Genomic DNA, 16,753 nt, shown 5'->3' with positions numbered 1-16,753 from the left:
CTGACACATGACTTCTTTTGCAACAGAATTTCGAATGAAAAGTTTCTGAGGTTGTAGTGAAACTCTGTATTTCCTCTCACGCATTGCCATGAAATGTGATTTGTCTGTTTTGGTTTTCCATCACAAGAAATGACCTTGAGCGGTGAATGAATGTTGAACAGCTGACAGAAAGTAAATCACCGCTGAAAGGATGAATTCAGCAAAATGATAGTAGGTTAGGTTGAGAAAAGAACTGCTGAATTTGCTTTCTTTTGTTGAGTTTGCTCTTAATAAAGTCGCACAAGGTTTTACTGCCTATCTGTTTCGAACGTTGTTTCACCCACCATTATTTTAGAATGATTTAAATGGAATTTCTCAATGCCAGATGCAATGAAAAAACACACAAAATTGGTTGTCAATGGAATTCCAGCCTTACAAATGCAAAACCAGCAACCTTAGAAACCATCTAATGCATAGATACGAACTACTTGACATACGAGTTTTTTGAGATGCAAGCCATCACGCTGTTCATACTTTTGTTCGACATAAGAGAAAAATCCGTGATACGAGCCGTATCACGGATTTTTGGGACACCACCGCTAGTTGACAGATGGACACAACATAGCTGAGACTGGATCTCGTTCTCTTTCACAGAGTGAATACATAGCACACCTGTTCTTGTGACTTTTGCATTATTTTTCAAACTTGATCATTGTTTACATGACATACTTTATATAAGTAATTATGCACGGGCAAAGTATGCATGTTTATTTATTGATAAAAATATGTTTATATATATACTGTATATATATATATACTGTACAGTATATATATATATATATATATATATATATATATATATATATATACACACACATACACACACACACACACACACACACACACACACACACACACACACACACACATATATATATATATATAGTTATTTTTTGGAGGGGTTTGTGACTTTTTTACGAGACTGGAATAAATTTAAGCTATTTTGACGAACTCAGTCTCGGAACAGGTTAAACTCGAATCTCGACGCACTAATGTCCTTTCGTGTGATGGCAAGTGCTGCTACATGTACTCATGTGATTTAACTGAACCACTGTTATTGATACCATTGAATATATTGAGAAAGGGTCAGGAAACATAAGTGTTTTTTTTACAGATACTGAATATAAAACTTTCACTGAAACCTCAAAGCACAAATGAGCTGTTGTTTTTGTAACCATTCACTGAAACAACAAGGAGCAGCTACTGCTTGAAAGAGTGTAGATTTTCTTTTAAAATTAAAAAGTCTGTTTGATTTTTAGGTGTTCTCAACAATGGACCGTGCTTTAAGCAGTCTAAAAATCAATTTCACATATTAGATGCTGTCTGTTCAAATATTACTTGCAGCACCACTTAAAAAAAATAATCCCATCAGGGGATGGAATGTTGTTAAGGTATAAAATACATGGAAGGGAAATGATAACAATAACAAGTGGGATCATAAACTAGCCTGAAGTTGGAAATAAAGCCAACTTCCAAACTTCCTTCATTTTGATTAAATCCCATAATAACATATTAGCATCTTCTGTAAGAGCTAAATCTGTTTAAATCCAGCAGTATGTGCTGCGAGAGTTAAATCTGATCTCTTCTGTGTGTGTGTCTGTGTTTTTGGCAGAAATTTGCATTGGGCTGTTTGTCTTCCCAAGTGTACATGTGTGTAATCGATTGTAATGTATCTCGGTGCAAAATGCGCAGTGAAATGGATAATTATTGCTATGAGAGAGATGGAGGAATAGACACTCAGGGACAAGAGAGAGATGCTGGCTAATAATTACAGAAACCATTTATAACTGTCTAATAATCCCGCTGCACTTTCACCAAGGTTAAATAAAGACAGAATTTCAGCGATGAGCTGAGAAGAAGAAACCGACTTTCATATTGTGTCAGTCATTATCCATTTTAACATCTTTCAGTTTCCTTAATGAAAATTCACCTAAGCAAGAGGAAATGGAATGGCTCACTTCATCAGTGGTATGTCATTATGTTTGTTCCCAGCCAGAATTGTGAGCAATCGGCTAGCATTCATGTCATAATTCAGTCATTGTTTCCGATTAAGCCCTCAGGGTGCTGAGAAACAGATATGGGCTGCATACACAAAATGATTTCTGCCAGTTTTCTTCGTGGTCATTACAGCTGAATGAAAGGGAGGAAACAAGGGAGAGAAAGAGGGAATGAGAGGAACCGGTTTTGTATCTGTAGACATTAATAATCAAATCTAGCGTCTGGATATTTCTTTCAATTAAATGATAAAGGCATGCAAATAATTGTCCCTTTAGAATGACAGCGCAGCTTGCTTTGCAATGGCGTCGTATTTTAATGGATGACAAGCTTGATGTTCAGAATGAAAAGGAGACAAAACATTTTGGCAGGGGGATTCTGTATAACAGAACAAAGGACTGTACTGAACAATATATGTGTCAATATAATGAATCAACCTCTTTAATGGGTGAAAATAATGTAAAATAATAATATTGCCCTTTCCACTGTGATGGGAGTATGTAGACCGTCATGTTCAATACAGCAGCATGAATTAAAAGAAAATCACTGTAAAGTCAAACAAACCTTTACAGAGCCAAATCTGGGTATGGTGTTGCGTGATCTCTGTTCTTACAGATGTAACATATGTATGGACCAGCTCTGACTTTTTGTTGTTGCTCTTGGTATCTCCTCGCTCCGACAGAGCACAATCCAATTTCACACCTTTGAACGTTATCCTAAATACATGTACTAAATATCCTGACTGTCAGACCAGCTTTATGAAGCACGGCCAGGAATAATGTCACACATGGACAGTTAGGATGACTACAACCTATTTCAGGCATCTTTGATGGACGGATAGGAACTGTACTCTACTCCATGTTGTTGACATCTTTTAAGTGTTACTGTTGACTGCCTGGAGGTGTGTTCGTAATACTTGTGTGTGTGATATCTCAGAGATATCTCACAGGAATTTTGGCATACATGTCCCCATGGACTTGGGGATGTTCTGGAATCATCAAAGGTCAACATTTATGTTCATTATAAACCTCACAAGACTCAAACATAGCTGAAACTCCATTCATAGATTAGTCTTTAGACTCTTCAGTAAGATACTGTAGATGAATCAGATCAGAAGAAGACTGGTTTAATCGGTACTTAAAATATTCTGGAGATTCATAACATGATGAATGAGTGGTATTTTATAACCAAAATGTCAAAGGTCGGCTTCACTCTGTCACCAACAATGGGTACTGATTTTGAATCTGTATGGAATTTTCGTACAGTTTGTGAAGGTTGCACGTTTCAGAATTTCTGGGTTTATTGCAGGAACATCTGTAATTGAAACATTGAAACATGGCTACAAGCTTTTGTTCTATTAAAATTTGCTGTAGCTCTCAAGCCCAAACTCATTGTTTTTTCAAGTATTTAGCTCCAGGTGAGTGCCATTGCATTATGTGATAAAACATCTCTAAATAAAGGCAAGGCAAAGTAGTTTTATTTCATATGCTTGGGTCGATTCCTCATTATATGCATGTTAAAGCAAAACTGAAACAGAGGTCAAGTCAGACAAATAAGGCAAATAAGACATGAGAAGAAATGAAATACATAATGAAAATAGTATTAGGGAAATTGTTGTAAAATAATGAGGGTTTTTTTTGGAATGCACTCACGATGAGTCAAGTGTTGAGATTCACACACAGTCACAGATGAAGGTGATGACAGGGAGAATTAACAGCAGCAGAAAAAATACAAGTTTCATTAGCTTAATTTCCCTCAGCTGCTTTATATGCAACTAAATCTCTCAGTGTTTTGTTTCCCTTCATAAACTATTGCTCTAATGTTAAATTGCAAATGTCTATTTTTCATTAATGACGTGCTCATGCTGCATTTAATTTTTTAGGGTCTTGAGATGGACCTCAATTGGCAGGATACTGATTTTGACACTGCTAGATAGCCAACGTTAACTTCAGTTTTGTGTCACTGCTTTTATTATTAAAGCCTCATTATCACTCAGTCATTCATCTATCAAATAGTGGGACACCAAGTCCCAAAGGTTGTGGGCAAGTAGCCAAACATTATAATGAACTGTCACACTATGTAGATTTGGAGTGATGGCCTCAGCCGTCATCAGGATGCAGATGACCGTTAGGCCTCTTGTTTCAGTTTGTGAAGGACAAATGAAGTTGAAGCTGTTTGGATCTTTGGATGAAATTCTTTACGTTTCATTAGATACAGTCTTCTGTAACAAGCCTACTTCTTGGAGAGCTTTTTTTTTTTTGACAGATCAGAAAAAAAATACTGAGCCTTTTTGTCTCTTTTCACGTTGAAGCTTGATCACTTCTGTTTCTTTTTTTCCTTTTGAAAGACGTTGGTTTTGTCTGATTCCTTCAAGGTACCCTCAGTATTCTGCATGTGGAGCTCTGTAAAGAAAGAAAAACATCGAAAAGCATAGTTTCCAGACAAAGTGAATCAGTGTTTTTGTGCTGGTGGTTATTTATATACTGTAGAACCATACACAGACGCTGCAATAGGACAAACATAAAATAAGATATTAGTTTGGCTAAATTGTCTGTCCGGTGGTGTTCACTTCTCCGGTTTTTTTCAATCCTTTCAAATTCTGCAAGCTCTTTGAACAGTGTCCAGGCTGTTTAATCGATACAAGTCTTCACCTCCCTTTATGAAACACACCAGCAGGGCTGGATTGATTGAGGCTAAATGCAGGATGTGTGAGTTGTTTTTTAAAGTGCAGCTCTGTATTTGATCTCATATTGACGGTTTCTATTGTGCTGTATTAGCTCTGCTGCCTCTACGGCTTCCTGTGTTCGTGGCTGTGGCCTGATGAACAGGAGCCATTACTGTGATAGAGTTCACCTGGGACAGGTCACACAGGGTGTCTTTCATCAACACGACAGAAAGAAAGACTTTCTTTTAGAAAGTGATCTGATCTATGTTTAATCTTTGACGACAGCATCAGTGATTTGCTTTATGTCTTTTGTAACTAGAAATTGGGTATCCAGTGGCGCTTATATTTTCTTTTCTTACTTGTCTTGCACCAGGTCCTCTGACTCCCTGCCTTCAAATGAGTGTTTTTAAATGGTGAGCAAAGGAAATGGAGTTATGACCTATTTTCTACCTTCATTTCCTTGCTGTGCTTAATTTACTGCTAAGAACATAGTAACAGTGCAGACAATAGCCCAAAGCAGCATGACTGAGTATCTAAAGGAAGTAGTTTACGTACATATTAACCCTTGAGCGACGGAGGCTATTACTCAGGTCCAAGATGGAGGCAAACAGTTCCCCCAGGAACCCCCTCTTCTCCTGTGAACACCTACCGCTTCATCATTACTTGCCCACTTCAGAGTTGTTACCTGCACCTCTTCCAAGTGAAAAAAACACCTTGCCTTTCTCGAATATGCCGCTGCCCCACAGGAGGTGAGTTTGTAGTGGATGATCTACAGTGTGTTGTGACAGTGGAGGGAGGGAGGTAAGTCCATTTAGCTGGGATGTCTTCCACTCTGCCAATGGAAGCTGGAGAGGACAGCAAGGGAGGGGGGTTTCTTCTCCTCCCCATTGTGATTGATTGATTGATGGTGATCATTGCTGTCTCCTGCTGAAAGTGAAGCTATGCTTTGAGGTCACCCCAAGATCATAATGAAGCCTCGAAAGTTCTCACCCTTTCTCTACAATCATACATTTTTGGAATATTGACATACTGAAGGACAAAAAAAAACCCCCATCATGATTAAAATGATTACATCGCTATTTTAAGCAGGTCTGATAATCAACATTTAGCACCATTGCTCATTTAGCTCAGATATTACACTTGTAAGCATGTGGATTAAATTAGTTTTTTTTTTTATTCTTCCACTGTGCAAAGTGTTTTTTGTACAGTTCCCATAGAAAAAAACTGGACCCATATTTCGAGCAAATTATCTTGCAATTTGATAACTGGTTCACCAAATCAGCCTCCTATTTATCTCAGTGGAAAGGCTTCCTGGTCCTGTTGCTGTTTTCTCTGTTGCCCCAAAGGAAAAGTTATTTATGTGTAGAAAAAACAGCAAACATCTTAGATCACTTTAGAAGTATCGCTGAATTTTGTTTCAGGGTGGATTTTCACTCTGAGTTTAAACAATCATGTTCTCTAGGCAGGCTTAGCGAATTGGATTAAGATTGATTTAAGCAAAAACTTTTTTGAGACAAGTATTTTGTCCCTACAGAAAGTTAACTTTTCCAAAGAAATAGAGGCATCACTTTAGTCATAGTGCCTGTAGTCTTTTAGGTATAAATGCGTCTTTTACAGCCTCTGGATTGCAGAAGTTGACACAGGATTAGGTGATTATTTTTGTAAGTAACCATGACTAACTTTTAATTTACACATGGCAATCCATCTCCTGTGCTTCGTCGGGTGAATGGTTTGTCAGACCTATTTTCAAGGTTTACTAAAAAAAAAAAATATGATGATGATTTCAACTGTTTTATGATTTTATCAGCAGGACTATCTTTTGCTTGTTTTTATGCAGATTTCAGCAAATCACCAGGAACAGATTAGAATGAATGTGTTTAACTGGCCTGCAATGAATCATTTATAAAATACTGCATATTTGGTTGAGTTTGCATACATCATCATAAAGATTTATGGAAACTGTATGCCAAGATAAATATCTGTTTATGTCATTTATGCCATCTAAAAATCAATGGCAATTTTATTGATATATTTGATCTGGCAGTACTTTATGGCAAATATCACCACATACAGTATGTTATGTTTGTTTCTTTGAATTGAGGTGAAGTCACTGTCTGTGAACCAATTTTAGAGATTGTGCCATATTTACTGGAGACTGTACTGGGCTAACCGTAAAACCCAAGATGGGGTCTTCTTTCAAATTACCCACTCAAGAGAGTCAATTTTTAATTTACTTCAGGTCCATTTTTATTGGAAAATTCTTCAAAAATGTCTCATTTGGTTTATCTTCTTAGTATAAATTTAATTTCACTAGAACTTCCTAAGGTTATCCTCATGTCAAGGCTTCTCCTCAAGGGGCTGCAATTAATGATGAAAACCTCTGTGGAATACACGGGCATTTCTGGGAACATTCTCACAATCCCACAGCCCACCCACTGCTCTCAGATTGGGTCTTGCTACATTTGAAGGAGGATATGAGACACCCAAAATCAGTGACCACAATCACTTTGCCAAACCTTCAGACGCCTGTGTGATTGGAGCTACAGCGACGGTGTCTCTTGTTGGTCTTGCCGGAGGCGGTGCACATCAAACTGGAAAGACAGATATGCTTGTGGACCAGGAGTCCCTTTGTTTAACCCCACTCCACATTGGATCTGTTTTTGTGTGAAGCTTTGAACATTTGTTTCAGTGGACAGTAAACAACAGATTGCCTCTTTATCGGGTGGTTCAATCAGTACAAAAGGCTTTTGGATTAATTTTGAGCTGTGATGGTCATAGTTGTGCTTTAACACTACTTGAAAATGTCTTGTCATTGGCTTTGTCCCTTTTCCAGCTTTCTTAAAATATTTAGTCAGACTACTTCCACTCTTACTGTCCTGAGGACAGTAAGAGTGGAACTAGAGTCATGCACCAAAGGCTTTTAAACAAACTTTCTGGTTTAAGTTTTTAGTGAATGGTGGCAGGTTGTCCATGCCTGCTTGTAGTGTGTTTGTGAAGGCCTCAAAACATGTAGAAAATGTGTGTATGAGTGTGAAAGAATGGCTTTGCAGTAGTTCTCAGCAAGTAGGTCATGATCCTATATAGTGAAGAGTAAAAATACCTGCTTTTAATTGGCAATTGGATAAAAATAAGATGCAAAGAAACAAGCCAATTTATCATATGCATATTGGTTTTCCTTTTTTGTTGTTGTCTTTTTTATGTAATAAGACAGAGGCAGTGATAATTTCCTACTAACATTCATTAGACATTGATACACAAATTGAAGGCCCAGTCAGTGATCACCATCGTAGTTCAATGTCTCTTCTCTGTATGTCCAGCCATTCCTTTATTCATTCCAGGTGGAACTCACCCTATCTCAACTCTGTCAGAGTGCATTTTGGATAACAAGCTGGGCGAACAAGCTGGGATCAAGGTGTTTACAGCCACTTTTCTGTGCCACTGACATAGATATTTTATTTAGCCTCCTGGATGGAGTCTATTGCTTGACAGATTTCAACTTTATTGAACTGAACATTGAACAACGGACGACATCAGACACTATTTACCAGGATCTATTTGCAATTGCTTGGCCTTGATTGTTTCTGTGTTAGCCTTATGCATGTTCTCACAGTCTCATCCATCAGTGCTCTGACTCATCATTGATGGCATAAAAGTGATAAATCACCTTTTCTTTTTTTCCCCCCAGTAAGCACTCTGTCAGAACACACTTCTACTAAGATGACCTTTATTGTTTGGAAAGGCGATGCTTTGCTAGCAAAATTACAGGTAAATTATACATTTCCCCATATTGCAACTCTGGGCTTGCACTAAGAGGTAGTATGACTAAGCCACTGTGGCTCAGTGTAAAAGAATTGAGCAAGCCACAAAGGCCGCATTCTGTGTCCAAGATAGTGGTGCAGTGTGCAGACGACTGATGCTCATTGCGGGGGGCGTGGGGTGAGGGACACCCCCCCTGGGGGAGTCCGGGGGGCCTCTCCCGGGAAATGTTTTAGAAAATGGGGTTGTTTTCCTGCATTCTGGTGCATTCTGAGGACAAAATCCTCTGTTCAGTTACCTACAAAAATACACTAAAGTCAACAGTTCAAGCTGAACTATCTTTATTTCTGTCCTGCTTTATGCAGGTATGAATGTGAGATTCAACAATTGAAAACTTGCATTCACTATGTGAAGATACAGTCATACAAAATATTACTCAATGTTTACTTGTAAGTTTTACTTAGACTAGAAGACATTTCAACTTTGACCACCACCAACACCATTGGTATGCCATAGTTTATTTTATTTTATTTTTTTAATTCAATAACATGATTTTTCATTTCAATTTAAAAAGGCATGAAAAATAGCAAGCGAGGTGAATACATATTTACATGCATCGCTGGTTATTCCTGCCGGTCATAGGTATCAAAAGTCTAAGACTACAAACAAGTATTGATAATATCTTTCATTTACCTTCTGATCGGTCTGTCACCACTCCTCCCCCCTCTCAGCATTCACCATTTATTTATTAATGAGGACTTTAACACAAACTCTACTATAAAACACTGGATTCTTTAGATCGATCGTCCTCAACTTGCTGTACACAAATTCGCGGGTTCAGCTTGTAAAAAAACAATATTTTGTTTTTCATTGGACGAGAGGAGGTCATGACCCGAGTGCATATTTAATGATCGGGAGAGTTCAGGTCACTTCGGCTATTTCCGTTGGCATGCGGAAATAGCCGCGCTAGTGCCACTCGCTAGCGGAAATAGCAGCGCTAGCGTATGTAAAATGTAAAAATCAATGGCAATTGTAAAATAGCACAGAATACACTGGGCATTACAAGCTAAGGCTCGTAATGCATTGCTAGAGTGGTGGCTGGGGTGCAGCCTTGTTAGCAAAATGGTACTTGTTGAGAAAGAGCACCATTTTTAAATGCATTTGAAAGCATGAAGGTGTTTTTATTCCAAGTTTTCTGGAGATCTGCAAATTATTTAGAGATGTTTGTCGAGAATAGTAGAAAAAAAATGAGAAGTAAAAGCATTAGAAATGCATAGTCTTTATGTGATACAGACAAATAAAATAGAAATGAGATGATAGCCATCAAAAAGAAGCCTGAAACACATTTGTCCAGCTTATTGTTTATTTATCATGCCTCTCTTTGTTCCTATCTCTCATTCACTTGGTTTATGGAAGAGTTTTGAGTAGCAAGCTGCTACTAGTTCCTAAACTGTCTCAGGCCCCCTCAGATGCTTCAGCCACCCGGCAACCTCCTAACCTCTGCAGCGAGGATGGACCTGTTGGCAGATGGCCAAAGCACAAACAGCATTTCCATATCCCAGATGGCAGAAAAGAGTTTGAGTCACCCCTGCCCGTGTGTCTGTTGGCTGGTGCTGCAATGCAAAGCAGAACACTGATAAATGTTCAGCCCGATTTCAAAGAGCTGTAATAATGCAGGCTGCTCAGTCTTTAGCTAAACAAATATCTGTCTTGTTTTACAACAGACTGATTTCATTCGATGCAGTGGAAAAAAAATATACATGGAAGAAGGTCATCTGTCTTCGAAATAAACAGTTTTGCTCTCTTAACAACGGATTTTTGGTACAAATAAGGAAGAGCTTGTGTTATATTTGCATTTACCATTTCATCATAAATATATATAAGCTCGTTGAGGTCAGGCGAAACAAAAAATAGCCATGTGTAAATATGTGCTCGTGCTTTTACAAATCTGTGGGCTCAGTTTATAAACTGTGTGCACAAATTAGGCAATCTGTTCCCACGGTGTGTCTAATCAGTTTGTCCTTGGCGCCTTTCCTATGGAGCAAAAGTCCTGCCAAAACTTAGCAAATATTATTTTGCAAATGCACTATGATTCACTAACAAACACAGTGAGCTTTGCAAATACAGAATTCCATCCTCAAATGGCTGCATTTGCTCCACGTGACTTTCAGAATGCTCTTTGTGCCCTGCTGTGCAAATGTCTGCCGTGCCTGAAAAGGTTACCAGTCTTTCTTCTCCTTTTTTTTTTTTCAATTCAGCAAATCATTCCAGAGTGTCATAAGCAGGGAGGTACATAAACTAGACATCTGGCAGCAATGGCAAAGCCACGTTGAAAGCTTCTGTAATTTTGAACTGCTGGAGGACTGTCATGTGTGACTTTATTAAGTTTTAATGTTGTTTAGGAAACATCACAATCATTTAGATTCCATATACCCTACCCATTTATCCTCACAACACCTATCAGTAATCAGTCAGTTTGCTTAAACTGTTGTGATTAATTTATGTTGCAGATTATAATTCAAACCAGGCTGGATTACATCAATGCTTCATTGTGTGTTTAAAATGCGTCATTGTGAAAACACAATGAATCATTGTTTAGAAATAACACAGTTTCTAAACAAAGCATACGTATTATGAAATCCAAGAGATTCCCACACGAAAAAGTTTAGTTTTCCCAGCAGAAATCAGAGTCTGAATTAGATAGATGTTTGAATTGCAATTAAGTGGATGAATTCCTTTTTTTTTTCCTTCTTCTTTTTTTTAACCTAAGTATTCATGGATTTTCTTTCCGCAAACCAAACTTCAAAGAATGGATCGGCAGGGAAATTAATTAATGAAAGCTGTGAGAATTGTCTCTCTGTTGGAAACATTGAAGTCTTTTAATCTGGATCAAAATTATCCTCTGCATAAAACATTCAAAGTTTGATCAAACCTATTTCTACTAAAAATGACTTAAAATCTTTGGCCCTTACGATGTAATCATTGTTTCTTTTGTAGCCTGAATGCAACCCAACATACTTTTCAATGTAACTGAGGTTGTTGATAATGTTAAGATATGTTGTGTGTGTGCACCGCATTGCTAACTCCCTTTCCCAATCCTGTGTTGTATTTTTCAATTGTATCCAATTTCTCTCTGGATTTTAAACCATTTAAGTGTCTCTTACACGTTCTAGCAAGTGATCCATGATAATGTAAAAGAGTTTGTTGATCACACTGCTTTTCCGAGGTCGATCAGTACTCCCATCACATGCCTGCTGTGGAGGCTCCATCTGTATGCCTAAAATTACACTTGAGGCTTTCCTAAGAGTGTCATTCTGTCTCCTCACATTCTGCATGCCCCGTCTTCTCAGGAGCCCCCCAGTCTGCATGTCTTAAAAATGATGAGTGTTTTTGCTTCTCAGTGCCTGCAGTGCATGCTAAGACACCTTTTTTCAGTGGCTTCAGGATAATCCCACTTCAAAAAGTGGGTTTTTGGAATGCACTAGTCGTAATCCGGAATTCACAACCTCATCATTGTATACATCGACGTATCCCCTGAGACTTGCAGCATGTACTGATCTGAAAACTAACCTTCTCGTAAAATGAGATTTCAGAAATGCCTGAAAAATGGCTCAATAAAATCAATGCTCATGCTAAGCCTTGACGTGTATGACCGAGGCTGAGACACATCACTGTGAAAGCACATTTCAAGGATGCATGGGGTGATTTTAAAAATCTCTTTCTAAGGGTTCATCAGTTCCCGGGTAGGATCCCTGTCTTATTTCAGAGCAGTCAATTTGGTGGCATGGCTGAGGCGAGGACGGATTGACGGGATGGATTGACAGCGGAGACGGGCACTTCCGTGCTCCATCTTCAATCCCTGACAAAAGTTGGAGAGACACTGCTTGTCTTGGGCTTGTGTAGTATGGACCAGACACATTTCACTGCGCCAGCACCTGTCAAATACAAAACCCAAGGCTGATCACCCATATGCGACGCTGCAGCTCTGAAAACGTCAGCACTTTTTGAAGTACAGTGGCTTTATATGAACATGCAGGCTGGAGTTCACATACGGAATCAATAACGAGTTTAATATATAGATATCTGTTGACAGGAGAAATTAAATTAAATATGATCAAAACGTTTTATTAATGTATCAAACTGCTACGGGTTATAAGCCCTTCACTTTGTATGTACAGCCTCTTGGGGTTCCCTGTCTTCCCCTAACATGTTAGCAGGTGGCTCTGTTATCTCTGCTTTATAGCCGGCGCTGTGCGACCAAATCTAAAAAAAAGAAAGAAAAAACCAGTAGGGGAGAGCCATAATCACAAAAGAAATAAGCATGTAGATTGAATCTTGGGATTGATGTGCACAACTTGGAGAAGCGGCAACAGACGGCAGGGCAACACCAGATATGCTCTTGTTATCAGAGCTGTGACTGTTATTGGTTCAACACACATTTATATTGAATTGTACTGGAAAAAACAACAACAAGTTCTGTGACAGAAACCAAGTAGATGTCAGATATGTCATGTAAATAAGGAGCCTCCTCTCCAATTGTAGATGTGGGTTCACCAAGATATCCCTCTAAGTGGCTGTACGTTATAGTTGACCAAGATCACTCAGGCTGGTGCTGGCCATCCCAGGGCATATTTGGCTCAGAAGCAGTCTTTTCCCAGCCTGGTCTGCGGTTGTCAACAAGCAAATCATTGCATTGTTTAAAACAGAATCATTTAATGATTTAAACTATTGTGTTTGCTTTAAACATTCTGTGTTGAAAGCTTCCAATCATGTGTGAAGATGTTTCTCTTTACATTGGCTGGCTGGCGACTGGATAAAAACATGTACTCTGAAGTATCAGGCCAAAACCAGTGTGGAATAAGATGACCTTGTAGTTGACCCTGTGTGAATATAAAATATATCTTCCTCCTCAGGCATAAAATTCTGAAAGTGCTCTTTCACCAGCTGATTAGCTAATGATACATCCTTCTCAGAGTAGCATCCACTGCCTTCCTGTGTTCCCTTTTGAATTCACTATATTTATGGCCATTTATTGCAATCTTTTTAAAACCCCTGCCCTGAATCAATGATGTTCATCTTAAGATGTCTATATTTTTCTATAATATTATTATAATAGCACACTATTATATTAGTGTGCTGTTGTTGTTTTTTTGTTGTTTTTTTACTCGGTTCAGAAATTCTGTTTAACTGTGCAATGCACTTTTTAATTCTTTAAGTCCAACATAAGCGGAAACATCACAAGCATCATAGTTTATTGGCGACAGCTAATCCCGTGGGAAACCCTAACCTCCATAAAAATAAAACAGGATGATTAGTTTCACAGAAGTACACACATTCAAGGTCAGGGGTTAATTATGTGGTAGTGGTAAACAACTGTTTGTCCAATTCAACCTCATCGATTACTGTCTTTGGGAGCTGAGACCCTGCTTTTGGCTACATGGCGAGGTCAAGAGGAGGTCAAATGTTTGGTCTAACCAAACATTTATGACTTCACTTGCTGTGTGAAGTAAAAACAGATAAAATGAAACTCCCCCAGAGAGAAATACATGTGAGGCCCAAACTGAATCCAGATGCACTGATGTAATGTGATGAGACACCTCCACATGAAGGTGAACTCATGACTAACCTTCAGCTTACTCCTCCTGGCGGAGGAGTAAGCCACTTACACTTACAGTCAAATGGCGGTTTTACCCGCCATTTGACTGTAATTTAATGAAGGGTGTCGGTGAGATTTTGGGGCGGTGCTGCTGGGACATTACCTCTCATCCTGCTAATTAAAGGGGTTTTTTTTGGCTTAACAAATGTGAGAGGATTACAAGCTATTAGACGGTATTATTTCAGTCATTTGAGTAACACTTTGTTGTTTGGGGCCTTTTTCTATCAGCAATGCTACTGCAAATGTATTTAAGTTGCTTGTTTATCCTTGTTTGTTTTGTCTTTTTTTAAATATTATTATTATGTAATTCCTGTGGTCTTCACTGAAGAAATCAACCACTGTACATGGAGAACATGATTTCTTTTTATTTAACTGCAAGCTTAACAAGCAGTTAAGAGGTACAATGGCAAGAATTTCATACTATATGATAACCATCACAAAAATAACAATTTATCACAATATACGCTATTATTTGTTGAAAATGTTTCCTCCTTTAGCGGAAACATCTTTCACCTACGTTTCTTACAAACTAGATATCTGTCCTTGGTAAAATAGTCGTTGGTTTTTAGATTTCTAAAGATGTCCTGGGTTCACGGTTCTTTTTTAAATTTCTTTTTTTTTAATTTTTTTGGCATCAATTCAGATATCTGTCTTTTTTTCTCTCTGCCATTTTGTCTGCAGCACATGTGTCAGTGGCACCCATTTTGCTGCCTGACAGGCAGTCATGGACAAAAGAAGATTCTGTGAATAGCAGAATAAACAAATACCGGTAGGCTTCAGAGGAGAATGTTTTAAAATTCACATTTAACATAGACTTAATTATATGGTTTTCTCTAACTGCACCAGAGAGCACGGCGACTGCGTCATGGTCCACAGAAACTGTTTTTCTCATAATAAATTACTGTATCTCATTATCAAAAGAAATCATCCATTTGTTTTTGTTCTTTTTGGGTTTTTTTAGATGACAGGATAAATTAAGCCATTATCAGAGGAAACCAAGCTTTATTATCTTATGGTAGCAAACTGATCAATTTCTGATCTTGAGGTAGCATCAATGAAACCAAATTGGTCTTATAGGACCTGTCTCAGCTTCCGCAGCTTTGTCTAATGTGTTTTAACCCCTTATAAGTGTTACTGCAGTCACTACACAGTCAATTTTGTTCACTCTGACAAATAAAAGAATTACTTTGCTCGGATATTTTTCGGCTCAAGGCAAATCCGAGACGCAATACCTTTATTGTTGAGTGAACTGGGAGGCAGATTCAGTGGGGGGTGGTTTTGGTGAGATGGAAGCAGGTGCAGACGGTGTAAAGGTCAGTGGAGAGGACACAGGTAAGCCCCCTTAATGCAGGCGTGTTTCTGCTCTCTGGACACACCGTAACCAATTTAGCAGGCACAGCAGTGTTCGTGCCTCCCTGACACATAGCACTATTCATTGCTCTCATTATTGTCCAACTGAGACTGAGTTTTTAGAGAGCAATAGAGGAGCAATGGCATGGAGCGAAGCATTGGAGTGGATGGATGAGACTCTGAAAGGATGTATGTTTGGTTTCTGAGCCTTATTTCTAGGAAGCTGTTTGTGCCAAATCATTGGGGATGGTGATGATGTTCATGAGAGATTATTTAATCTTTCATTAATCTATCACAACAACAGCCAAAGAGTTGATGACAAAAAAGTGCCAAAGAAAGCAGATGTAAATCCGTAGATGGATATGCTTCTTTACCACAAAAAACCCCCAGCCTGGAATTAGTGCAAAGCATTATAATCCAACATGATTTTCGTACAGTATATTCACAAGATATGAGTTTCAACCATTCAGTGACTGGGTTCATAAGTCAAACAAGTCATAAGTCAAACAAAATTTCCCCAAAATAAATAATTAAAATAACTTTAAAAAATTTTAATCGTTAAAAAAATCTGTGAAAAAAGCTCCAACCCCCCCTCTAAATTATGAAAAAAATATTATTCATTCATTATTCATGATTGCCAGTGCACAATTAATTATTTATAATTATAATTATAATTATTAATATAAGTTACTTAAGCAGTGATAAAGTATGAAAGTATGAAAAGAAACACAAAAGTCACGAGCACATGCTATGTCTTTGCCCAGCAAAACAGAATGAGATTCAGTGTGAGCTGATGTATCCATCCGCCTCCTACCAGTGGTGTCCCGAAGCAAAGCTTGTATCTCAGATTTTGTTCACATGTTAAACTAAATATGGACAGAGATGGCTCGAGTCTCAAACAACGTATGTCGAGCAGCTCGTATCTCAAGGTACTACTGCACAATAAATCTAATCTCTGTTGTATCAGTATTTTCCTGGCACAGTTTCAACAGCAGACGAGGATATTACAAGCTTTTCTGAAAGTAGCTCTATTTTTGGAGAGCCATTATGTTCAATTTCACATCTCATATTTTTATTGTTACTGCAGAAGTCTTTACACAAACTGGCTTCTATAACTTGTGAGACACCACTGTTCCCATCAAACAGAAAGAATCAGTTCCACAGTGCCATTTTATTTAACATTTTATCATTCCTACAGTTCTTTCATGACATCTTCAATACAGACCAGTGGTATTTGAATATTATTGCATTACAGTGAAAGGATCTGTGCTACGTCCGTGTAAGTGTGTTAG

At 38.3% G+C, this 16,753-nt stretch overlaps 1 protein-coding gene across 2 annotated transcripts in view; it reads left to right on the top strand.

Moving 5' to 3' along the window:
* The window catches only part of edil3a (EGF-like repeats and discoidin I-like domains 3a), a 100,620-nt gene that overhangs the window by 35,229 nt on the left and 48,638 nt on the right, over nucleotides 1–16,753 (top strand). The gene's annotated exons all lie outside the window — the stretch shown is intronic.

Source organism: Antennarius striatus, chromosome 3 (genome assembly GCF_040054535.1).
Source record: "Antennarius striatus isolate MH-2024 chromosome 3, ASM4005453v1, whole genome shotgun sequence".
Lineage (NCBI taxonomy): Eukaryota > Metazoa > Chordata > Actinopteri > Lophiiformes > Antennariidae > Antennarius > Antennarius striatus.
This window is presented reverse-complemented; position numbering and strand designations above follow the sequence as displayed.